Source organism: Bos javanicus, chromosome 11 (genome assembly GCF_032452875.1).
Source record: "Bos javanicus breed banteng chromosome 11, ARS-OSU_banteng_1.0, whole genome shotgun sequence".
In the NCBI taxonomy this organism is placed as follows: Eukaryota; Metazoa; Chordata; class Mammalia; order Artiodactyla; family Bovidae; genus Bos; species Bos javanicus.
The window spans coordinates 76,116,072-76,139,427 of record NC_083878.1 but is presented as its reverse complement, the minus strand read 5'-3'; the positions used below and the strand labels follow the sequence as shown (position 1 = coordinate 76,139,427).

The 23,356-nt window shown below is 40.0% G+C and overlaps 1 long non-coding RNA gene across 1 annotated transcript in view; it reads right to left on the bottom strand.

Annotated features, from left to right (window-relative positions):
- Positions 1-10,278: 10,278 nt before the first annotated feature.
- LOC133257376 (uncharacterized) overlaps positions 10,279-23,356 on the bottom strand; it is a 151,583-nt gene continuing 138,505 nt past the window's right edge. Inside the window, exon 7 of the long non-coding RNA XR_009739522.1 lies at positions 10,279-10,489. This is a non-coding gene — a long non-coding RNA (uncharacterized LOC133257376). The remainder of the gene's footprint in view (positions 10,490-23,356) is intronic.

Genomic DNA, 23,356 nt, shown 5'->3' with positions numbered 1-23,356 from the left:
AGCTCTAGTTCAAAACAAGCTAAAAATTTTCATGGGCCAGAAATAGAATGATAAATCAAAAGCCAAAGCCATTGTCCTGACAGTTGTCAGGTCTGGAAACCGGCAGACCTCCCTTTACCTCCAATCAGGTAAAGGGAACAAAAAGTATCTTACATAATAATCCCCCTCCTCTTGTGCCTCCCACCTCATCCCCCATCCCACCCCTCTAGCCCAGAGCCAGACTAGGCTCCCTGTCCTATATAGCAACTTATCACAAGCTATCTATTTTACACGTGATAGTGAGAGGGTTAAAGCTTAGGCAGTCCAGGCCCCTTTAAGGAGGAGGTGAACATTCTAGCTTGGGCTTCGCTTAAGCCTTGTGCAACAATGTATCTTGTCTGAGAACTAGCCCTTCCTTAGGAGCTAATGATCACACAGCACAATGTCTTACTCAGGGAAATGCTTTTCTTAGACTCCATGTTAACAATTGTAACAAATCTTGCCTGGGAACCTGTTTCTCAAGACTTGTCCCCCCGGATTACACAGCAGCAGTATATGTCTCTCCCAGAGACTGAGCCTGGGACCCCTTCTCCCTGGCTAATCTTGTTCCAAAGCTATCTTGGGATGTATGCCTTGGGAAAGGGTCTGATGGAACTCTTACAACCTTGAGGTATTCTTTTTATCTATTCTCAGCAGCTGGCTGAGAAGTATAGAAGGCCACCACTTAAACTAGTGAGGTGGGTACTCTCCCGCCCCCTTCTGATGTCTAAGTCAGAAGCTTCTTCTGTCACTTCCACTTTAAATAAAATCTACACAAATCTCTGGGTGACTGAGACTGTCTGATTCTGGAGTTAAATCTTCTCCTTTGGAGACCACGAATCCTGTGGCACCGTTCACCGCAAGCTATCCATAGTGTATTTATTATCAATGCTACTTTCTCAACTTGCCCCACGCTCTCCCTCCCCCACTGTGTCCACAAGCCTGTTCTCCACATCTGCACTTCTATTCCTTCCCTGCAAATAGATTCATCAGTAGTTTTTCTAGATTCCATATATATGTGTTAATATATATGTTTTTCTCTTTCTGACTTACTTCACTGTGTAACAGACTCTAGTGTCATCTACCTCGCTAGAACTGAGTTTTAATTATGGATGATTCACGTTGTTATATGGCAGAAACCAACACAATATTGTGATTTTCCTCCAATTAAAAAAATTATGCAAATAAAAAAACAGACATTGGCCAAAATAAAGAGTATCTTACAAAAATGGGAATCGAGCTAGAGTTAGTGACTGATTGGGGTTTCCAATTTCTGTAGGATACTATGGATGAGTGTAAGAGTTAGAAACTCCAGGGGCAAGGGCCCAGTGCCCTTCTAAAGGGGGTGGCCTCTAGTGCCATGGCTTTCATCTCCAGAAGCCCCATCACATGCTCATGATGAATAACGTAGAAAGAGCCCTATTGGCTCTGTTGGGGGAAGGGAAGATTAATCATTGTGAATGTACATAGAGCATTCTCCACAAAAAAAAAGTCTATATTCTAAAGAAAATATCTTTTTACCAGAGTTATAGCCCACCTCTGGGAAAGGGCATTTCCATTCTCCAACTGCTTTTACTTTTCTTGTTTTATCTAAGAGGAGAAGCTAAGAAACACTGGCAATAGTCACAGCCCAGGGAAATAGGCCCATCAAAAGATCGAGACATCATAATACTATAGAATGTCCCACTTTGCAACATCAACAGGACTCCAGGATAATAATAGCGGGTTACACCTGAGAGAAGGACAGCTTAGCAGATCCCAAAGTCAAGAGTGGAAACAAAAACAAGGACATTGAAGTAATGTGAACGTCAGGCCCCCAGGCTACACACATACCTCAGTGTTCACTGCAGCACTATTTAGAATAGCCAGGACATGGAAGCAAACTAGATGCCCATCAGCAGATGAATGAATGAAGAAGGTGTGGTATATACATACAATGGAGTACTATTCATCCGTAAAAAGAATGAAATTTTGTCATTTGCAGCATGAATGCAACCTGAAGAGTATTATGCTTAGCGAAATAAATCAGACAAAGACAAATACTGTTTGTCATCACCTACATATAAAATCCAATCAATAAAACAAACTAGTGAACATAACAAAAAAGAAACAGAGTCACAGATACAGAGAACGAACTAGTGGTTACCGGGTGGGAAGGGAAAGAAAGGGCAGTATACGGATAGGAGATTAAGAGGCACAAATTACTATGTATAAAACACAAGGATATACTGTACAGCAAAAAGAATATAGCTAATATTTTATAATAACTATAAAAATTAGAAACTTTAATTTTGAAGAATTTAGGTGATTTTTTTCCCCATCGCCTACAATTACTAGGCAAAAACTGACAGAATTAAAGATGAAATTGACAAAAAAGATTGTGGCAGACTTTTTATATTACTGTTAGAAATTTTTCTACCAGAAAGACCAGAAATAAAGAGTTACATAATTAGTGAGAATTATATACAAAGAAGCTTGGTATATAAGAAATATTTATAAAATTTGAATATGTACTTGACCATAAAATAATTCTTAAAACATTTCAAATAATTGTTATTACGCTGGATATGATCTCTGGCCACAGTATAAAAAAACTAAGAATCAGTAGTAAGTGATAGTCCCCCAAAAATCCTATATACTCTTAAATAACTAATGATTTAAGAGGCAAGCACAATGAAACTTATAAAATATTTAGAACCCAATGACAATACATGAACTACATATCAACACCCATGGGATGTAGCGTAAGTGGAACTAGAGATCCATTATAGTATTAAAAGCACCTTTTAAAAAGAATTATTAAAAATAAATGAGTTAAGTATTCAATTTAAGAAGCTAGAAAAATAGTATGAACCAAAGGATTGAAGATGAATAGGAATAGTATGGATAAAAGCATGAAAGAGAAAATTTAAGATGATCAGCAAATTTGAAGCTGATTTCTTTGAAAATAGCCACAAAATAAACTATCCTGAAATAAAATTGATCAGAAAGTGAAGACGGGAGAGAAATGATGGATGAAAAAGTAGGACCCGACTACATATAAATTTATATATTTATACAAAATTTAAAAGTATTATGAAATTAATTTGAATATTTGCCAATATACTTCACAATTGAGAGGAATGACATAGAAAATTATAAATCAGAATTAACTTATGAAAGAACAGAAAATCTAACCCCCTCCAGGATGCTAGTAAGTTTTCTTTTTTCAAAGATATACAATGTGGTGGTATAGTAAAAGTATACATTGTGAAATGATTACACAATCAAGCTAAGTAACGCATCTGTTAACTCACACAGTTACCACGTGTTGTGTGTGTGCACACACGCATGCATGAGAGTGTGGTGAAAACACTTAGCAAAGTCCTTTTTGGTGTCCTATCCAAGAAAATCATTGCCAAAAGTCTAGGAGCTTTGTCGTGTTTTTTTTCTAGAAGTTTTATGGTTTCAGGTCTTTACATTTATGTCTTTAATCCATTTTAAGTTAATTTCTGTGTATGATATAAGATAAGGGTCAATGTCGGTTTTGCATATGGATAACCAGTTTTTCCCAAAACCATTTATTAAAGAGACTATCCTCTTCCCATTGTGTAAAATCTAAATTTTTTATAAAAGTAGTTCAGAAAATAGATTGGTGGTTACAAAAATTCCATCCTCCCTTAAGGCCTCTAACACTTTAAGATCCTTTGCCCTAGCACCATTTATTCAACAAATCATTCATTAAACAAATATTTATTGAGACCCTACTATTTGTCAGACAATATTCTAGGCAACTGGGCTCATCAGCAAGCAAAACTGAACCCCCCCAAAAATGCTATCTTTATAGAGCTGAAATTCTAGTGAGGGGGCACAAAAATAACTATAAAAATGATAAGAATTATATTCTAGAAGGAAATAAAGACTATGACGAAATAGAACAAGATGAAAGAAAGGGAAGTTCTGGACAGGGTGGGAAGAAGCAAGATGGGTATAACGAAGTGGTTTTCCTGAATTGAGTGATTTGCCTTAAATTGAAAGTCAAAGTGGGTTTTCCTGAGAAGACAGGTTCAGAAGGGAGAAAGCAGCTGTGTGGATATCTGGCAATAGAGGAGTCCAAGCAGAAGAAAGAGCCAAAACAGAACTTCATTGCAAACAGACTCCCAGCATGTTCCAGCTACCCTCAATGGGCTGGTGACACTGGAGTGTAAGGAACTGACAGTGGATGGGGAGTAGAAGGTAAGATCAGATTGGTAAAAAAAACTTTACTGGTAAATTTTCTCTAAGCTACAATGAGGAGATAATCCTTTCAACCAGTTTCAAAGAATAGAAAAAGGTTAAAAAAAATACCCAGCTTCTTTTATGAGACTGATTTAATCTTGACACCAAAATTAGATAAGTAGAGAACTAGATAATTATAGCCCTATCACACTTATGAACATAGATGGAAAAATCCTAATACAATATTGGCAAATCAAATCTAGCAACGTGTCTAGATTTAATCTTGCCCAAGAAAAAGATTTTCTTTACAATGTAAGGCTGGTACAACATCAGAAAAAAAATGTCTCAATGAATATAATATTAATAAGCTAAAGAATAAAAAATACAATCATCTTAGCGGACTATCCAGGGGGGCCACATGGAAGTCATACTTGCCCTGAACAATGTGGACTCTCCTGGCTAAAATGACTACTTCCCAGCTGAGTGGTTCACATTTATGAACAGAACCTGCAGATACTAGCAGCCAGTAAGGGGCAGGCTGATTACATGGCACCCTCTCATCATGGAAGTGAGGAGCAGCAACTTGTTTTAACTCAAACAAGATTTGCTGTCTGACTTACATCACAGATGGACTTAGTCCCGCGGCAAGAATAGGGATGCAGATGTAGAGAATGGACGTGTGGATACAGTGGGAAGGGCAAGATGAATTGAGAGGTGAGGTTTGACATAAACACCGATACCATGTGTAAAACAGCTGGTGGCAATCTGCTGTACAGCACAGGGAGCTGTGCTTGGTGTTCCGTGATGACCTAGAGGGGTGGGAGGGGAAGGATGGAAGGGGAGTCCAAAAGTCAGGGGATGTGTATATGTGGGTTCTCAGTCACAAAGTCGTCTCCAACTTTCTGCAACCCCATGGACTGCAACCCCAAGGAGCCCATCAGGCTCCTCTGTCCATGGGATTTCCCACGCAAAAATACTGGAGTGGGTTGCCATTTTCTTCTTCAGGGTGTCTTCCTGACCCAGGGATCAAACCCTCGTCTCCTGCATTGGCAGGTGGATTCTTTACCACTGCACCACTTGTGTATACATATAGCTGATTCACTTCATTGTACAGCACAAACTAACACAACCTTGTGAAACAATTATCCTCCAATAATAAAGATTTCATTGATGCATTTTTATATTTAATTCAATAAACATCTGTGTGTCCAAAAAAGAAAAAAAAAAAGATTTGCTTATTCTGGATCACATTGCTTTCCCTGCCTACCCTGCTTCTCTCCACAATACCACACGGGAGCTTACTGAATGTCACAGAAATGCTGCCATGAACTGGCTGCGGCCTTGCTCCCCCAACTGCTGGGGATTGGCTGGTGGCAACTCACAGCTAACAATTCTTCTGGAATTTGCTCCTGGTCAAAAGATCCACTTTGTTTGTGTCTATGCCTCTTCCTTGGTGCAGCCTGCATCCAAGGACAGGCTGAGGCAGAGGTAAAAAGCCCCAGCCCTCTTGTCCCAGTGAAAGGCCATCCCAGTTCTGAACTCCCTAAAGCAGAAGGTGAGGCCTCTACTGCATTTCAGTCGAGTTTCTCTGTGTATGATCCTCCTTCCTCACTCCCCTTCCAGTGTCATTCCAGAGAGCACACTCCAGGAAACCTCCTGCACAGAGTAGTCTCAAAGTCTGTTTCCCAGGAGACTTGACAAAAGAAAAATGTTCCCTTTTGGCATCTTACTCCTCCATACCATAGTGCATTTGCAAAGGACCCTATTTCATGGAAGATAAGGCAAAGTGATAGGCTAGCACTCACGGCATGCCCTGGCCCTGCCACACGTCCCATTACTCACTGGCCCTAAAGAAGAGTGGATGGGCCATTGCACACTCATTCACATCATCAGTTGAAAGGCACCACCTTGTAAAATGGTCCCTCTTGCTTCTAAGATGGACAGTGTTGCTTCTCCCAAGGTTTGAATACATGAATCTGAGATCCACAGATCGTAATGGGAGGGACGCCTCTCACTACTAAACACAATGATCAGGCACAAATGTTCTGTTTTCCATTCAATCATTCTAGGTGCTGCAGTTTTAAAGAACATAGTATTAAAGGGAGGAATGCTTTTGGCAGGGGGCACAAAGATTTTTCCAGGACAGAAGTTGAGCATGTCACCTTACCTATTTAGATCCTCATGCCATTGACAAGAAAGAAAACAGGGAAGGGTTGATGGGGTTAACTAATTGTGATTTATCAAGGTAAAATAAGGTTGTTGCTTATGGTAATCCTTACGTAAGTCCATTGCCAAATATGTGTCTCTTCTTCCCAGGCATATGGTACGATCATTTTTCCCTACATCTATGATCTAGTTATGGCCTTGTTGGCCTAGAGACTTAGCTAAAGCCAAGAAAATGCAAGCAGAGTATTCAGATATATTAAATTATTTGCCTTGTTCTCCTCTTCATGCTTTAGCCATCATGGAACTTTGTGTCAAGTTGAAGCCTCCATCAGCCTGGGTCCCTGAAAAATGACAATCAGCTGAGATCCCTGCTGTCTCAGGTTGGTCATACAGCATGATCCATAAATAAATGATCTTTTTATGATTGCTTTTTTTCTTTTTTTTCAAAAATGGGAACAGAGAGACAATGAAAACAGGGAGGAGAAACTATGCAACCAATGATAAATCTCATTGGTAAAAAGAGGAGTCCAAGGCAATATGATCTAGGTAAGACTGCTAAGGACTCAGGGCTCTAAGAATGAAGAGATCAATTATTTCAACAGGTAAAGAACTCACACCATGCACATTGCTGACTGAGAGCAAGGGGACATGTAGAAAGAACAGGAGTCACAGAGCCTCATTGCAGATGCAAAAGCAAGGTCTAGTGTCTAACCTTTTCTTCTTCATTGTGCTAAACACATGTTTTATATTGTGTGCAATGGTGAAGCCTATAATTTAGACAGTTATTTTAGAACCAAAGATGACTTAGTATTCCCCAGAAATCTTGAACTTTGAGGATACAGACACTGATCAGATTTTTGGGAAAAGATTAATGTGGTTTCTATTTCCAAGAGAAGTAGTTACAACATGCCAAGGAGGAATGTTTTGTTTATTTTTGATGCTATTGAGAAATGTAAGCCCAAAGAGGGCTTTGTCAAGAGGTTAGGTCAGCCAAGGGGCATGATTTAGAAGATGTTCATGCCTGTGTCTAATATGTGTGTATGTGTGTGTTTATGAATATCCTTCTATACTTGGAAAAATTCCTATATCAGGAGTCCTTAAGTGCCAAAATAAAAAGCAGATCTCAATTTCCCAGCCTCCTTCGAAGTATTTGGCTTGAATACATGGTTAAGATTCTGGAACTCAATCATCAATATCATTATATTGAAACCATGTTTTCTGGATTCAGATATTCCATTGGAAAGAGGAGCTGAAGAAGTGATTATTTTTGCTGGAGGGGCCCCCATGATGTGGAAGACCTATCATTATTGATGATATACCATCCAAATCTCGTTCTCTGACTTTCTAGGACACTCTATGAACAGCTTAAATTCCTTTAATACATTTATTTTCTGCTTAACCCAACTAGAGTTTGTTAGATAATAGACAATATTACAGATAAGATATATAGATAGGAATGTTTGACTGAACCAGATGTACACAGACGTTTTACATAAGAGGAAACCAGAATATCCAAAACGTATTGAAGAAGCTCACCTTTACCAATAGTGAGAGAAATGGAACTCAACCATGAAATATAATTTCACACATGGCAGTAGATTAAAATGTTGGTTAATTCCAAGTGTTGGTAAGAGCTTGTGGAAATGGCAAGTGTCATAACCTAGTCTTGTGAAAAGAAATGGAATAAATCACTTTGGAGAAAAGTTTTGGCAACATCCAAAAATGATGACTTAGTAATTCCACTTCTAGCTATACACATTCTAAATAAACTCTTACACATATCAGCAGTGGGCAACTACAAGTAAGTTCTGCTCATCAATGCATTATTTCTCAAAGAGGAAAACAAAATTATACTTAAATAAATTTTGTTATACTTAATGGCATTCTAAAACTAATGGATGAGAGCTACATAAAAAATTCTGAAATCATATTTTGAGTTAAAACTGTGCATTGGAGATCATATGATTTCAGATACAAAAACACACCTATAGTTTACCTTTGATTCATATGTACAAACATCATTACAATATGACTGGGAGAGATATACAGCAATTTAAATGTAACATGTAAAATACAAACTTTTTAATGTGGGGGTATTAATGTGGAAGTTGTTATAGATGTCTACTTTTCTGTATATATTAAATATATTTAAATTTTACCCAAAAGTTACTAATATTTCTGTAATGCCCACGTATTGCCAAAAAATTCCTTCCCTTGTGATTAACATTGTGTGCATGCGTGAGAAGATGCTTCAGCAGTGTCTCACTCTTCGTGACCCTATGGACTATAGCCCGCCAAGCTCCTCTGTCCACGGGGTTCTCCAGGCAAGAATACTGGAGTGAGTTGCCATGCCCTCCTCCAGGGGATCTTTCCAAGCCAGGGATTGAACCCAGGTCTCCTGTATTGCAGGTGGAGTCTTTATCATCTGAGCCACCATAGAATGATGAACATTACAGATCTTTTATTAATGTAAAAAAAAAAATACTGGAATTTGGGATTCATAGATTTCACCTGAATAAGACAATATTCTTAGTTAAAAACTTACAAACATAATTTTCTCTTTTCAGATGTCAGTTTTGCAAAGACCCACACTGTGGAAAATTAAGTGTCTTAGCTTGAGCACTTGAATTAGATGACCAGAAGGGTCACCCAGAAGTGGGAATTTGCATGTAATCAACATCTCAACGGAGTGCCTAACCTAGAGCTTTGTAATATACGGGTTTACTTAAAATTACAAACAAATATCATGGGGAAAAAAAAACTGAATAACCACCCCAAAAAACTTTAACTTAAATCACTGAATTCATCATACTCTTAATTCTGAAAAACAGCCATGGTGTAGCAGAAGAAAAGACAAACACTGAACTCACAATTAGGAAACCCCCACTTGAGTTCTCTTTGGAACTTGATTTAGATCAGGTAAACCTTTTTGATCATCAGTGTAGCTATCTAAATTGAGGAAGTAATGATGCCACGGGGGTACTCTGAAGGAAAAAAAATGGGTGATATGGATGTAAATATTTGTAAATACAACAAAACAATTAACATTTACTGATTGATCATTATGTGCTTAGTGTTTTAAGTAAATTTCTTAATTTTATCCTCAGGATATCCTTAGGGAAATGTCAGTAGTACAAACAACAAAACAATATCCGATTTCACAGTTGGATTATGTGAGAATTCAAGTCCCTTGCCCATATTTCCATAATTTGGTGATGGATGAAAATACCCAAGATCTCAACCACCAGTTATATCAATTGCATGGTATAGGGCATTGTAAAAACACCAAGGGTTGCTATACGAGCCATGTTGCCTTTGGAGTTTCCAGTTGGAGTCCTCCTTCCCTTGCTGTCTTTGTTGTTATTTCCTGATGGTTTTAGTCTATTTCATGCAGATGGTTCTGAGCCTTAAGAAGCCAGAACATCAGTCAGAGCTTCATTGTTCTCTCCTGGGTTCCTCATCGTCAGTTATCTCATACAGACTCTTCCCGAATCTCTGTCCCTTTTTCTACTGAGGACTCAGGGCACTTTCACCCCCTCTTTATCCTCAGTGGATTTTGTCTTCTTATATCATTCATGATTTAATAAATGTTTTCCCTAAGGAAACTCTGAAATTTTTTAAAGAAAAACCAACTTTCTCACAGTATCAACAGAAAGATCATACTCCCAAGAGCATTCTCCCGCACTCTCTTATTCTTAGAATCAGGAACCAGCAGGTCATTTCATTTTCAAGTTCCAGCTACAACTCATCAGAGAGACCTAAGATTCTAAAACTAAGACCTCTAGTATGACTGATGATTCCTCCTAAACCAAACCAGTACTGTCCACATTTTTTTAAATGCTCATAATCTTTAACATAAATAACACAGTTCCTTGGGTTTAGTAAATTGGTCATTTTTATTAGAAGTCTCCCATGCAGGCTAAAATTCCACAAGGGGTAGGGAGGGTGGCTTTAACCAAGCTGGTGCTCATGGCTGCCTCTATAAGGAAGGTGTAATCCATGGTCACAGACAAGCTCATAGATGGATTTCAGCTTCTGCTAGTGCTGGACATCAGTGTGAGAAAGTCTGGCTGTATCCCAGGTACAATGGAGTGAGCATAAAAGTGTTCTGAGGAGAGGTAAAGATTAGCATAATGACTACATCCAGCTCATTGCAAGCCAGAGTATCTGGGCATGGCTTCACTATTTTGTTTGACACATTATTGAATATCCTAGGGCTTCCCAAGTGGCTCAGTGGTAAAGAATTCACTTGCTAGTGCAGGAGATGTAGGTTCGATCCCTGGGTTGGGAAGATGCTCTGGAATAGGAAATGGCAACTAGTACTCTGGCCTGGGAAATTCCACAACAGAGGAGACTGGCAGGCTACAATCCACGGGGTGGCAAAAGAGTCAGAGACAACTGAGCAGCTAAACAACAACAAATTGCTTACCCTATGTTATGGAGAATATCAGTGCCATTTCATATTCTGTAGAAAAGAAGCCTCCCTTGGAGACACACAGTATAAATTAACATAGGTGTGTATGTGTGCTCAGTCGTGTCCAACTCTCTGCAACCCCATGGACTGTAGCCCACCAGGCTCCTCTGTCCATGCGATTTCCCAGGCAAGAATACTGGAGTGGGTTGCCATTTCCTCCTCCAGAAGATCTTCCCAACTCAGGGATGGAACTCACGTCTCTCATGTCTCCTGCACTGGCAGGTGGATTCTTTACCACTGGGCCACCTAGGAAGCCCAGATTAATACAGAAAAACAGAAAAAACTCTCCCTTAAACAAGTTTATTCAGTTTGGTTTATGAAATATTTTCTACTTATTTGATTTAGGAATATATCTTTTTATTCCATACCTTTTAGCATTCCCAAGGGAAGTATTTTGGAAACCCCCATTGATCTCAGTGCCCAGATATCAGTCAAATCAAAATATTAAAAAACTACTTCTAAGCTACCCACTAATTATGTGTCTCTGATTCTATGAATAACAAAACAATAAAACAAATAATTGTGCAACCATATATATGGCTGTATAATTATGCATTATCTCTTTATAAAACATTTTATATCTGTGTCTAATTGTTATTGCTCCTCTTTCAATATACACTTAGATGGATTTCCTTTGTCTTTTGCCTCTCTAGTTATAGTCTTCAGTAAAGTCACTTCTTTTAAAATGACATGACATTGATTATAGAGACATGTGAAATGGTTATTTGAATTACAATAAAACTAAGCTGCTTTTACTATTTAAATTGTACACAAAGACACATCAAAATTATTGGCTCAAATGAGGTAGGCTTTTTCTCCCCTCTTCCATGTCATTATTCAGTGCAGACAGGATGTCTCTGCTCCAGGAAGTCCCCCAGGCACCAAGGCAGCTCTGCCTGTCTCAGTTTAGTGCTTTCATATGTGTTCTGATCATCTTCAATTAGAAGGAAGTAAAGGTAGTAGAAACTCCAGGACAAAAACTTTTCAGAAGGCAACCCAGGGGACTCTCCTGGTGGTCCAGTGGTTAAGAATCAGCTTTCAGTTCAGGGGATGCCAAGTTCAATTCCTGGTTGGGGAAGTTAAGATCCCACAGGCTGCAGGGTAACTAAGCCCATGCACTGCAATGAGAGAACACCTACCCACTGAAACAAATGACCCAGCACAGCCAGAAAAAATAAAGAAAGAAGGAATAGATAGTATTTATCCACACATCACATTAGTTGGAATTTAGGGCTACACCTAGTTTCAAAGACTTCTGGAAAATGTGATTTCTTGCTGGTGCCCACAGGACTAAGCAGAGAGAGAGAAGAGAACTAAAAATGGGCAACAACCTGCAATCTCCCATAACCTATTACTCTAGCCTGCCAAAGAATAATCTGTGTTCTCCTCCCATACATAGACTTTTGCCCCAAGGGAGACAATACAAGGCCCCCTTCAGTTACTACCTCTATTCCAAAATCCTGAATATTTTAGGTGATATGTAGTCCTTTTCATCAGGTTCAGCGATATCTCCTGTTGGGATATCATCTTGTAATCTGTCCCCTCTCTCTTTTATACAATAACCCCTGTAAACTTTCCCATTCAGACAAGGAAATAATTGCAAATGCATGTTGTTGTTCAGTCACTAAGTCGTATCCAACTCTTTGCAGCCCCATGAAGTGCAGCACACCAAGCTCCTCTATCCTCCACTATCTCCCAGAGTTTGCTGAAATTCATGTCCATTGAATCAGTGATGCTATATAACCATCTCATTCTCTTCCACCCCTTCTCCTTTTGCCTTAAATCTTTCCCAGTATCAGTGTCTTTTCCAATAAGTCGGCTCTTCACATCAGGTGGTCAAAGTACTGGAACTTCAGTATCAGTCATTCCAATGAATATTCAGGGTTGATTTCCTTTAGGACTGACTCGTTTGATCTCCTTGCAGTCCAAGGGACTCTCAAGTGGATGTATGCAGTCACCAGCACTAGAGAGGAACTGAAAAAGATCCCTGCCCTGGATGGTGGAGCAGATTAGTAGATCAGACACTGGTTAAGTCTCTGGGATGAACTGCCCTATCCATTGTCATCCAGGCTACTCCCCATGGCAGGGAGTTTCTTCCTGGTCTTTATTCTTGTCCCAACATCTGAAATGGGTGCTGGAGGGACATGTTCTCCTTGGGGGCTATGTAGTTTTCTCACAGGCTTTGAGATAGTGCAGTTTCAAGAGTCTGGGATCTTTGCTAGACCAGTTGTATGGCCTGATATTTCCCCCAAACATAATAGATGCCCGATCAATGTGGTACCAGTTGAAGGAAAGTTAAACGGCTCACAATAGCCTGGAGTTAAAACTCCCGTCTGGGTCCTCCCCACCATTCCATGTAAAACAAAGAACTCTCTCACCTGCAGGATCAAAAATGGACAATAAGGTCCATTGTGCTCAGCTCCCAGCTGGTCCCAGCCTTTGGCTGATTTCCAGAATTCCTTGCCCCAGCCATTTAAGAGATAACTAACCCGAACAACCTTGGAGAAGAACAGGCCCCCTTAAGACAGTAGATTTCCACATATATGCGGATAAATACTTACTCTTTTCTTGGGTTAGTGCAGCAGCTCACTAATCTGACTGCTGCCCCTTCTCTCCTCATTGAAGGTGATCTGTTCCTGTAAAGTGCCGGTCTCGTTCTTTTTCCGAACCTAGCCTTCTCTAACTCCCTTACCCTACACCAGTCACTTCCATGTTCAAGTAACATCACCCAAAGTTCCTTTCAGGACACATTCTGAAGTCTCCCTTGTATGGCAAAATCAGTTTCCAGTCCATTTCTTTCTTTCTCATTTTAATGAGGGTGAAAGTGCCGGTCACTCAGTCACATCTGACTCTGCAACCCCATGGACTGTGGCCCGCCAGACTCCTCTGTCCATGGAATTCTCCAGGCAAGAATACTGGACTGAGTTGCCATTCCCTTCTCCAGGGGATCTTCCCGACCCAGGGATCAAACTCACATCTCTCATGTCTCCTGCATTGCAGGCAGATTTAAAGTCTGAGCTATCCTGGAAGCCACTTCACTTTTTAAAGAAGATAACCTATGGAAATTTAAAACAAACCATCTTAGTCACATATCAATAGGAACATGATTTTCTGGCACAAAGTTATATTCTGTAATTTGGCTGAAACTTCATGGCAGGCCTTTGTGAAAAGCTTCATGTACATAGTCTTAGTTCTTGTTCTTAGAAGCACCTGTGCTTTCAAACACCACTTTCAAATTTTCCAACTTTTGTTGAGTTCATCATTTCCTTCTGTCTTACTAAAAGAATCAGGGAATAGCTACTATACCACAAAATGATAGATCCATCCAACAACTTTCCATAGAGTTATTACCTCCATAGGCACATGGTCAGCTTTCTAAGTTGTAATGAATGACAGTTTTGCTAAAAAGTTTGCTACAATAAATACCATCAGCTTCCCAGCCTGCAGTCTCTATGCCATCATCATCCAAAGGCTAGCCTGAGTCAATGAAACATGTCTTAGCTTTTTGCTACATCAGAAAGAAACCTACTTTCAGGTACGAAGTTTTATGTTAGGGTCAAGTTTAAGCTTCTATATGAAAGCTAAGTGGCCACAACAAGATGCAAGTTTATTTCACTGTAATGAAACAACCACTAGGAAGAGGCAATCTCTGCCCCAGTGAAATCACCCAGGTACTTGGTTAGAGGGACAGCTGTGGCAAACATCAGGGGTATCTAAGTTTTCGACAGTGGCTATCATGTCTCTCCAGAAGAAAGGAAAGATGAGAGTAAACAGAAGAATATTGAGAAATGCAATATCTAGCTGAGGGGCCACATATTTGAGAAGGAAGAATAAACAGATTTGAGAGGAAGACCTGAGGTTCCCTATAGCTTTAGAACATGTGATCAAAATCATATAAACAAAATGATTTGACATGTGATACATCAGACAACATATTATGCAATGATATATGTTCAGATAAACAAATCCTACTGAGATTTAACAAAAGATTAATAAATCCAGGTCTGTAACCCAGATAATGTGTTCGTTGATACTATGGCATTTAAAAATGCAGTACCACTTAGCATGAATAAACCAGATTACATTCTTGCACAATAATCAAAGGCAAAATTGCAATTGAATGAAGTTACTATTTTGAGATTTATCAAAACAGTCTAATAAATCTCAAAATAAAATAGTAACTTCACTCAATTATCCAAGTTTTCTGTTTTATAGTTACAGAACAGAAGCAATGAAAACAATGAGATATTTTGGCATCACTTCAGAAAACAATGGTCTGGATGCTTGCTGCAGGACCCAACAATAGATCTTTATATTGCCTATGGCTAATACGACTTAAAAAGGGTAATCAAAGCTACAAAACTCAAAATGTTTATGATTAGAATTCCAAAGCTCTCAGATTTAAAATCCAAAGCTCTCAAAAATCCAGATTTTTCTGGATTTAATATTGAATGGAAAATCTTTGGTAATATCATAAAGATTAACAAACCACATTTTACCAAATCAAAATAAAAACCTAAATGGTAAGTTTAAGTAATTCATTTAACTATTATATATATATATATATATATGTGTGTGTGTGTGTGTGGTCACATATCCTGTCTTCACTCCTCCTATTACCCTGTAGGTGGCCAATTCCTCTAAATCTACTGTGGCTCATTTCAATGAATCTTTAACTATCTGTTTCTTCCTCCATATCTTCCACTCAGTCTCTCCCTCTCCCTGGACCCTTCCCATGAGCTAAATTGCAGCTACTTCTAGAGTGGGGTTTCCCAGATGGCTCAGTGGTAAGGAATCCACCTGCCAATGCAGGAAACTCAGGTTCAGTCTCCAGGTTGGAAAGATCCCCTGGAGAAGGAAAGGGCAATCCACTCCAGTATTCCTGCCTGGAGAATCCCATGCACAGAGTATCCCAGCAGGCTACATTCCATGGTGTTGCAAAGAGACGGACATGACTTAGTGACTGAACAAGTCTTTATTCCCTGTGTCCATCCTTAATTTCCTTTTTCTAAAAGTCTTTGTGTGCATCACAATAAACTGTGGAAAATTTTGAAAGAGATGGGAACACCAGACCATCTGACCTGCCTCTTGAGGAAACCTATATGCAGGTCAGGAAGCAACAGTTAGAACTGGACATGGAACAACAGACTGGTTCCAAATACGAAAAGGAGTACGTCAAGGCTGAATATTGTCATCCTGCTTATTTAACTTATATGCAGAGTACATCATGAGAAACACTGGCCTGGAAGAAGCACAAGCTGGAATCAAGATTGCTGGGAGAAATATCAATAACCTCAGATATGCAGATGACACCACCCTTATGGCAGAAAGTGGAGAGGAACTAAAAAGCCTCTTGATGAAAGTGAAAGAGGAGAGTGAAAAAGTTGGCTTAAAGCTCAACATTCAGAAAACGAAGATCATGGCATCCAGTCCCATCACTTCATGGGAACTAGATGGGGAAACAGTGGAAACAGTCTCAGACTTTATTTTGGGGGGCTCCAAAATCACTGCAGATGGTGATTGCAGCCATGAAATTAAAAGATGCTTACTCCTTGGAAGGAAAGTTATGACCAACCTAGATAGCATATTAAAAAGCAGAGACATTACTTTGCCAACAAAGGTCCATCTAGTCAAGGCTATGGTTTTTCCAGTGGTCATGTATGGATGTGAGAGTTGGACTGTGAAGAAAGCTGAGCACCGAAGAATTGATGCTTTGGGAACTGTGGTGTTGGATAAAACTCTTGAGAGTCCCTTGGACTGCAAGGAGATTCAACCGGTCCATTCTAAAGGAGATCAGTCCTGGGTGTTTATTGGAAGGACTGATGCTGAGGCTGAAACTCCAATGCTCTGACCACCTCATGCAAAGAGTTGACTCATTGGAAAAGACCCTGATGCTGGGAGGGATTGGGGGCAGGAGGAGAAGGGGATGACAGAGGATGAGATGGCTGGATGGCATCACCGACTCGATGGACAGAGTTTGAGTAAGCTCTGGGAGTTGGTGATGGACAGGGAGGCCTGGTGTGCTGCGATTCATGGGGTTGCAAAGAGTCAGACACGACTGAGCGACTGAAATGAACTGTGGGATCTAGTTCCCTGACCAGGGATGGAACTCCGGCCCCCTGCACTGTTAGCTTACAGTCAGCCACTGGACCACCAGGGAAATTCCTGTCCATCCTTAATTTCTATCCTCCTCTCAACTTTCTAAAACATTGCCTCCATCCATAGCACTCCCTGAATCTGCTCTCACCAGGTCAGCAAGATGCTCTGTTTCCTGAGGTCTTGTGTGCACTTTTCTGTTCTCATCTCACCAATCCCTTAGTAACATTTATCATAGTTGACCCATTACCTACTCACTGGCTGCTGTGACACCTCATTTTCCCTCTTCTTCCTACTTTCAGATCATCACTTCTCCCCAGTTCCTTTTGCTGCCTCATCTTTATCTATTTTTGGATGTAGATAGTTGTTAGGACTGAGAAGGCAATGGCACCCCACTCCAGTACTCTTTGCCTGGAAAATCCCATGGGCAGCAGAGCCTGGTAGGCTGCAGTCCATGGGGTCGCTAAGAGTTGGACACGGCTGAGCAACTTCACTTTCACTTTTCACTTTCATGCATTGGAGAAGGAAATGGCAACCCACTCCAGTACTCTTGCCTGGAGAATCCCAGGGATGGGGGAACCTGGTTGGCTTCCATCTATGAGATCGCACAGAGTCGGACACGACTGAAGCGACTTAGCAGCAGCAGCAGCAGAATCAGTCCTTGGGCATCTTAAACTCTCAGACACCTTATTCTCCTTAGGCAAGCCTAGTCTTTCTCATTGTTTCCATTTCTTTCTGTGCCTTGATGAGTAACAAATGTAAATATTGGGCCCAAACCTCTCTTCTGAGTTTCAGGGCTTTGTATCCATCTGCTCACCTGACATCTCCTCATGGACCTTTCTATGACACTTCAAAACTCAGTATATCTAACAATAGGGTCATCTCACATAAGCTGGGTTCTCTTTCAATGTTCCTCACTTCTGTAAGGGCACCAAGCTGTTCACCTCATAAAACTGGAAATGAGCTTGCCAGCTCCATACTCAGGATATTTGACATTCAGAATACCACCCTTCTCAATTAAAAAAAAAAACTATTTCAGTAATAATCATGAAATGAAATGAATAATAATCAAGAAGAATAAACATAAAAACACTGAAAATGTTTTATTGAAATTTGCATATATGCAATCATGCTAGAACTAAAATAATACATATGATTTAAAAGTAAATTATGTTTATAGTAAAAAATATATACATAACTGCTTTATACATTTAAAATATAGCAATGTATTTTGGGCAGGCTTCCCAGGTGGCTCAGTGGTACAGAACCCGCCTGCCAAAGCAGGAGACATAAGAAACGTGGGTTCAATCTCTGGGTCAGGAAGATCCCCTGGAGAAGGACATGGCAACTCACTCCAGGATTCTTGCCTAGAGAATCCCATGGACAGAGGGTTAATAAAAACTATAGCTACATATTGGTTGCTGCAGTAATGAATAATAATATAATTTCTGTTTCTGAGCCTTAAATTCTGCAAATCTGTCAAAGTCAAAATTGATTTTCTTCACATATTCATGCTTAATAGACAGTACAACAGATTTATCAGGCTTGTTTCATTCATGGAGAAATTTTTAGTTAATTTTAATTTCCATAATTTTCAACATATAAGCAGATAGTTGAGAGAGGTTTTAAACAAAATATAGATTTGGCAGAGATTTATAAAAGTCGCATTTCACAAAATAAAATCCAGAAAGTGCAAATATGGTGCATGTCATTTTTTCTTCAGAATCTATTCTAGCAAATTTTAGTTGTTCCACAGTAAAAAACAAAATCTTAAATATAAATAAAACCTCCAAGTGGTCACTTAGAATGACAGAATTGAAATAATTCAAGTTATTTTTCTTCATCTTTACAATCACTATGCTTTATTTTACATCTACTGTTAAGTGCAGGCATATGCAGTGTAACTGGGATTGGAAATATAAAATGTACCCAAAATGGACTAAAAGAATCCTCAACCTTTAGGAACATACTGCCCAAATAAACTCATGTTAATTCAGTTCACACAAAGGTGTAGGGAGCCAGATATGTAACTGGGAAAATTCCAAGCTAACTTCCTTGCAAACAGACTATAAAGGACAAATTACAAATGTGCTATTAGGGACTTCCCAGGTGGTGGAGCGGCAAAGAATCCACCTGCCAGTGCAGGAGACACAGAAGCTGTGGGTGCAGTCCCTGAGTTGGGAGGATCCCCTGGAATAGAACACAGCAACCCACTCCAGTATTCTTGCCTGGAGAATCCCACAGACAGAGGATCCTGGCAGGCTACAGTCCATGGGGTTGCAAAGAGTTGGACACAACTGAGCACACACACTGCATATATTAATAGAACTTAGACCAGTAAAAGGTTTTTCTGGCAGAAATATTTTATCACTAACATTGATTACTGTTGTGACAGAGCTATTTGTATCCTGATTATTGTGATGGATCCCTAAGTTGATACAAGTCTAAAAATTCATAGAATTTTACAAACAAAAATAACACCATATGATATACACACACATATATGTATTAAATTATAATGGTCATTACACAGATGTATGCATTTGTCAAAACTCATAGAACACTGAAAATGAATGAATTTTATATGTCAATTACCTCTAATTTTTTAAATTAAAAATTTCGGGACTATAATGCTAATGAAGAATAGACTATCTTAGTGGGCTATATTGTCATTTAAATGCTCAACAGGCAATCAGTTCAGTTGCTCAGTTGTGTCCGACTCTTTGCAACCCCATGGACTTCAGCATGCCAGGCCTTCCTGTCCATCACCAACTCCCAGAGTTTACTCAAACTCATCTCCATTGAGTTGGTGATGCCATCCAACCATCTCATCCTCTGTCACCCCTCCTCTCCTCTCGCCTTCAATCTTTCCCAGCATCAGGGTATTTTCAAACGAGTCAGTTCTCCACATCAGGTGGCCAAAAGAGTTTCAGGTTCAACATCAATCCTTCCAAGGAACACTCAGGACTGATCTCCTTTAGGATGGACTGGGTGGATCTCCTTGCAGTCCAACGGACTCTCAAGAGTCTTCTCCAACACCATAGTTCAAAAGCATCAATTCTTTGGCGCTCAGCTTTCTTTATAGTTCAACTCTCATATCCATACATTGGAGAAGGTGATGGCACCCCACTCCAGTACACTTGCCTGGAAAATCCCATGGACGGAGGAGCCTGGTAGGCTGCAGTCCATGGGGTCGCGAAGAGTTGGACACGACTGAGCTACTTCACTTTCACTTTTCACTTTCATGCATTGGAGAAGGAAATGGCAACCCACTCCAGTGTTCTTGCCTAGAGAATCTCAGGGACGGGGGAGCCTGGTACGCTGCCATCTACAGGGTCGCACAGAGTCGACACAACTGAAGTGACTCAGCAGCAGCAGCGGCATATCCATACATGACTACTGGAAAAACCATAGCTTTGACTAGACTAACCTTTGATGACAAAGTAATGTCTCTGCTTTTTAATATGCTGTCTAGGTTGGTCATAACTTTTCTTCCAAGGAATAAGCATCATTTCATGGCTGCAGTCACCATCTGTAGTGATTTTCAAGCCCCCCAAAATAAAGTCTGCCACTATTTCCACTGTTTCCCCATCTATTTCCCATGAAGTGATGGGACCAGAGGCCATGATCTTAGTTTCTGAATGTTGAGATTTAAGCCAACTTTTTCACTCTCCTCTTTCATTCATCAAGAGGCTCTTTAGTTCTTCTTCACTTTCTGCCATAAGGGTGGTAGCATCTGCATATCTGAGGTTATTGATGTTTCTCCTGGCAATCTTGATTCCAGCTTGTGCTTCAACCAGCCCAGCGTTTCTCATGATGTACTACTCTGCATATAAGTTAAATAAGCAGGGTGACAATATACAGCCTTTTTCCTATTTGGAACCAGTCTGCTGTTCCATGTCCAGTTCTAACTGTTGCTTCCTGACCTGCATATAGGTTACTCAGGAGGCAGGTCAGGTGGTCTGGTATGCCCATCTCTTTCAGAATTTTCCACAGTTTATTGTGATCCACACAGTCAAAAGGCTTTGGCAGAGTCAATAAAGCAGAAGTAGATGTTTTTCTGGAACTCTCTTGCTTTTTTCAATGATCCAACAGATGTTGGCAATTTGGTCTCTGGTTCCTCTGCCTTTTCTAAAACCACCTTGAACATCTGGAAGTTCACGGTTCATGTATTGTTGAAGCCTGGCTTGGAGAATTTTGAGCATTACTTTACTAGTGTGTGAAATGAGTGCAATTGTGCAGTAGTTTGAGCATTCTTTGGCATTACCTTTCTTAGGGATTGGAATGAAAACTGACTTTTTCCAGTCCTATGGCCACTGCTGAGTTTTCCAAATTTGCTGGCATATTGAGTGCAGCACTTTCACAGCATCATCTTTCAGGATTTGAAATAACTCAACTGGAATTCCATTGCCTCCACTAGCTTTGTTTGTGTGATGCTTGCTAAGGCCCACCTGACTTCACATTCCAGGATGTCTGGCTCCAGGTGAGTCATCACACCATTGTGATTATCTGGGTTGTGAAGATCTTTTTTGTATAGTTCCTCTGTGTATTCTTGCCACCCCTTCTTAATATCTTCTGCTTCTGTTAGGTCCATTCCATTTCTGTCTTTTACTGAGCCCATCTTTGGAAGAAATGTTCCCTTGGTATCTCTAATTTTCTTGAAGAGATCTCTAGTCTTTCCCATTCTACTGTTTTTCTCTATTTCTTTGCACTAATCACTGAGGAAGGCTTTCTTATCTCTCCTTGCTATTCTTTGGAATTCTGCATTCAAACGGGTATATCTTTCCCTTTCTCCTTTGTTTTTTGCTTCTCTTCTTTTCACAGCTATTTGTAAGGCCTCCTCAGACAGCCATTTTGCTTTTTTGCACACTCTTCCTTATTGTCTAAACCCAGGGTAGATGGTTCTCATGGGGAAAAAACTGAGGGAATCATTACGGTATAAACTTTCTTGGCATTATACAGTCCTTCCTGAGGAAGACATGGCCTTTCCTTCAATTAATGGACTTTGATTCTGAGAACTAAGCCATATACAAAAACTATTTAGAAAACTGTGACTTATCATTGAAGCAGCTGACACCAGCCCTCTGCTTACCCATTTATATACACATATATATGTACACACATACGTGTTGTCTGTTGGTGAACCATCATCTCATCTTGCCTCCTAGAGTCATATGGCCTATTTGTGTGTTCTTGCCATAGATCGCTGCAAGCCAGGGCTTCTAGTTGCAATTCTGCCCTTGATGTCATATATAAAATGTAACCCACATTACCACTGATGATTAAATGCTACCGCTGCCACTAGCCCCACATATTCAAACTTCTATTACCTTTATTGACCTTTAGGGAGCCCAGAACCAGACTAGGCTACAGAAAACATTATTGAACTTATTGGAGTCACTGGTGCCGCACCACCTCCCCAACAGACATTTCTCATTGTCATAGTGAAAGCATCATCTGGGCTCACCCAAGGAACATAGCTATAGTGTGTTCCTGAGCCTTATATAATAAATGGTTTTAAGCATGTTCATCTCTTCGGGTATTTGGAGTCTGTCTTTAACATCTGCTTAGGTGGTTTTTGCATCTCCACTTCATTTAATGAGGGCCTCCTTTTTGCCAAATTTCACCACTGTAGTAATATAATTGGGGATTTCCCAGGTGGCTCAGTGGTAAAGAGTCCACCTGCCAATTCAGGAGATGTGGGTTCAATCCCTGGGTGGGAAAGATCCCCTGGAGAAAGAAATGGCCATCCATACCAGTATTCTTGCCCGGAGAATCCAATGGACAGAGGAGCCTGGTGGGCTATGGTCCACTGATTTGCAAAGAGTTAGGCATGACTTAGCAGCTAAACAACAACATTAAGATAGCTGCAGGTGCCCCTGCATCTCAACAGAGACTCGAGGTACTTCTAAAGGGAAAAAAGGCCATGGCTGCAATTGGGCGTGAATATGGCAAGTTCAGTTTTGTACCTGAGGAGTATCAGCTTAAAGATGTGCAGTAACTAGTAAGATATATGAGACTTGAGCTAAGCAAGAAAAGTGTCCAGGAGAACACAGAGTAAAGAAATGGGATAAATGGGTCTAGTATGATTAAAGTCCTAGGAGTGAATGACATCAACCAAAGACACTTCATAGAGAGAGGAGAGTAGGATAAAGGCCAAGAACGGAACACTGGGGGAAACACCGAAAATTAAGGTGAGTGTTTCCACAAAGGGGAGTCTAGGAGGGAGTTTATGAAAAATGGATTGTTAAAAATATTATAAGCTGAACAACAGCAAGGAATGGGCACACTTTGAAGAGTCACTGGATACAGAAGAAATTATGACACTTTGATTAAATTTACCAATACAGTTTCATTAAGTCTGAGTGTTTGGGGAAAAGGGTTATTGAAGCCTGATAGCAGGGA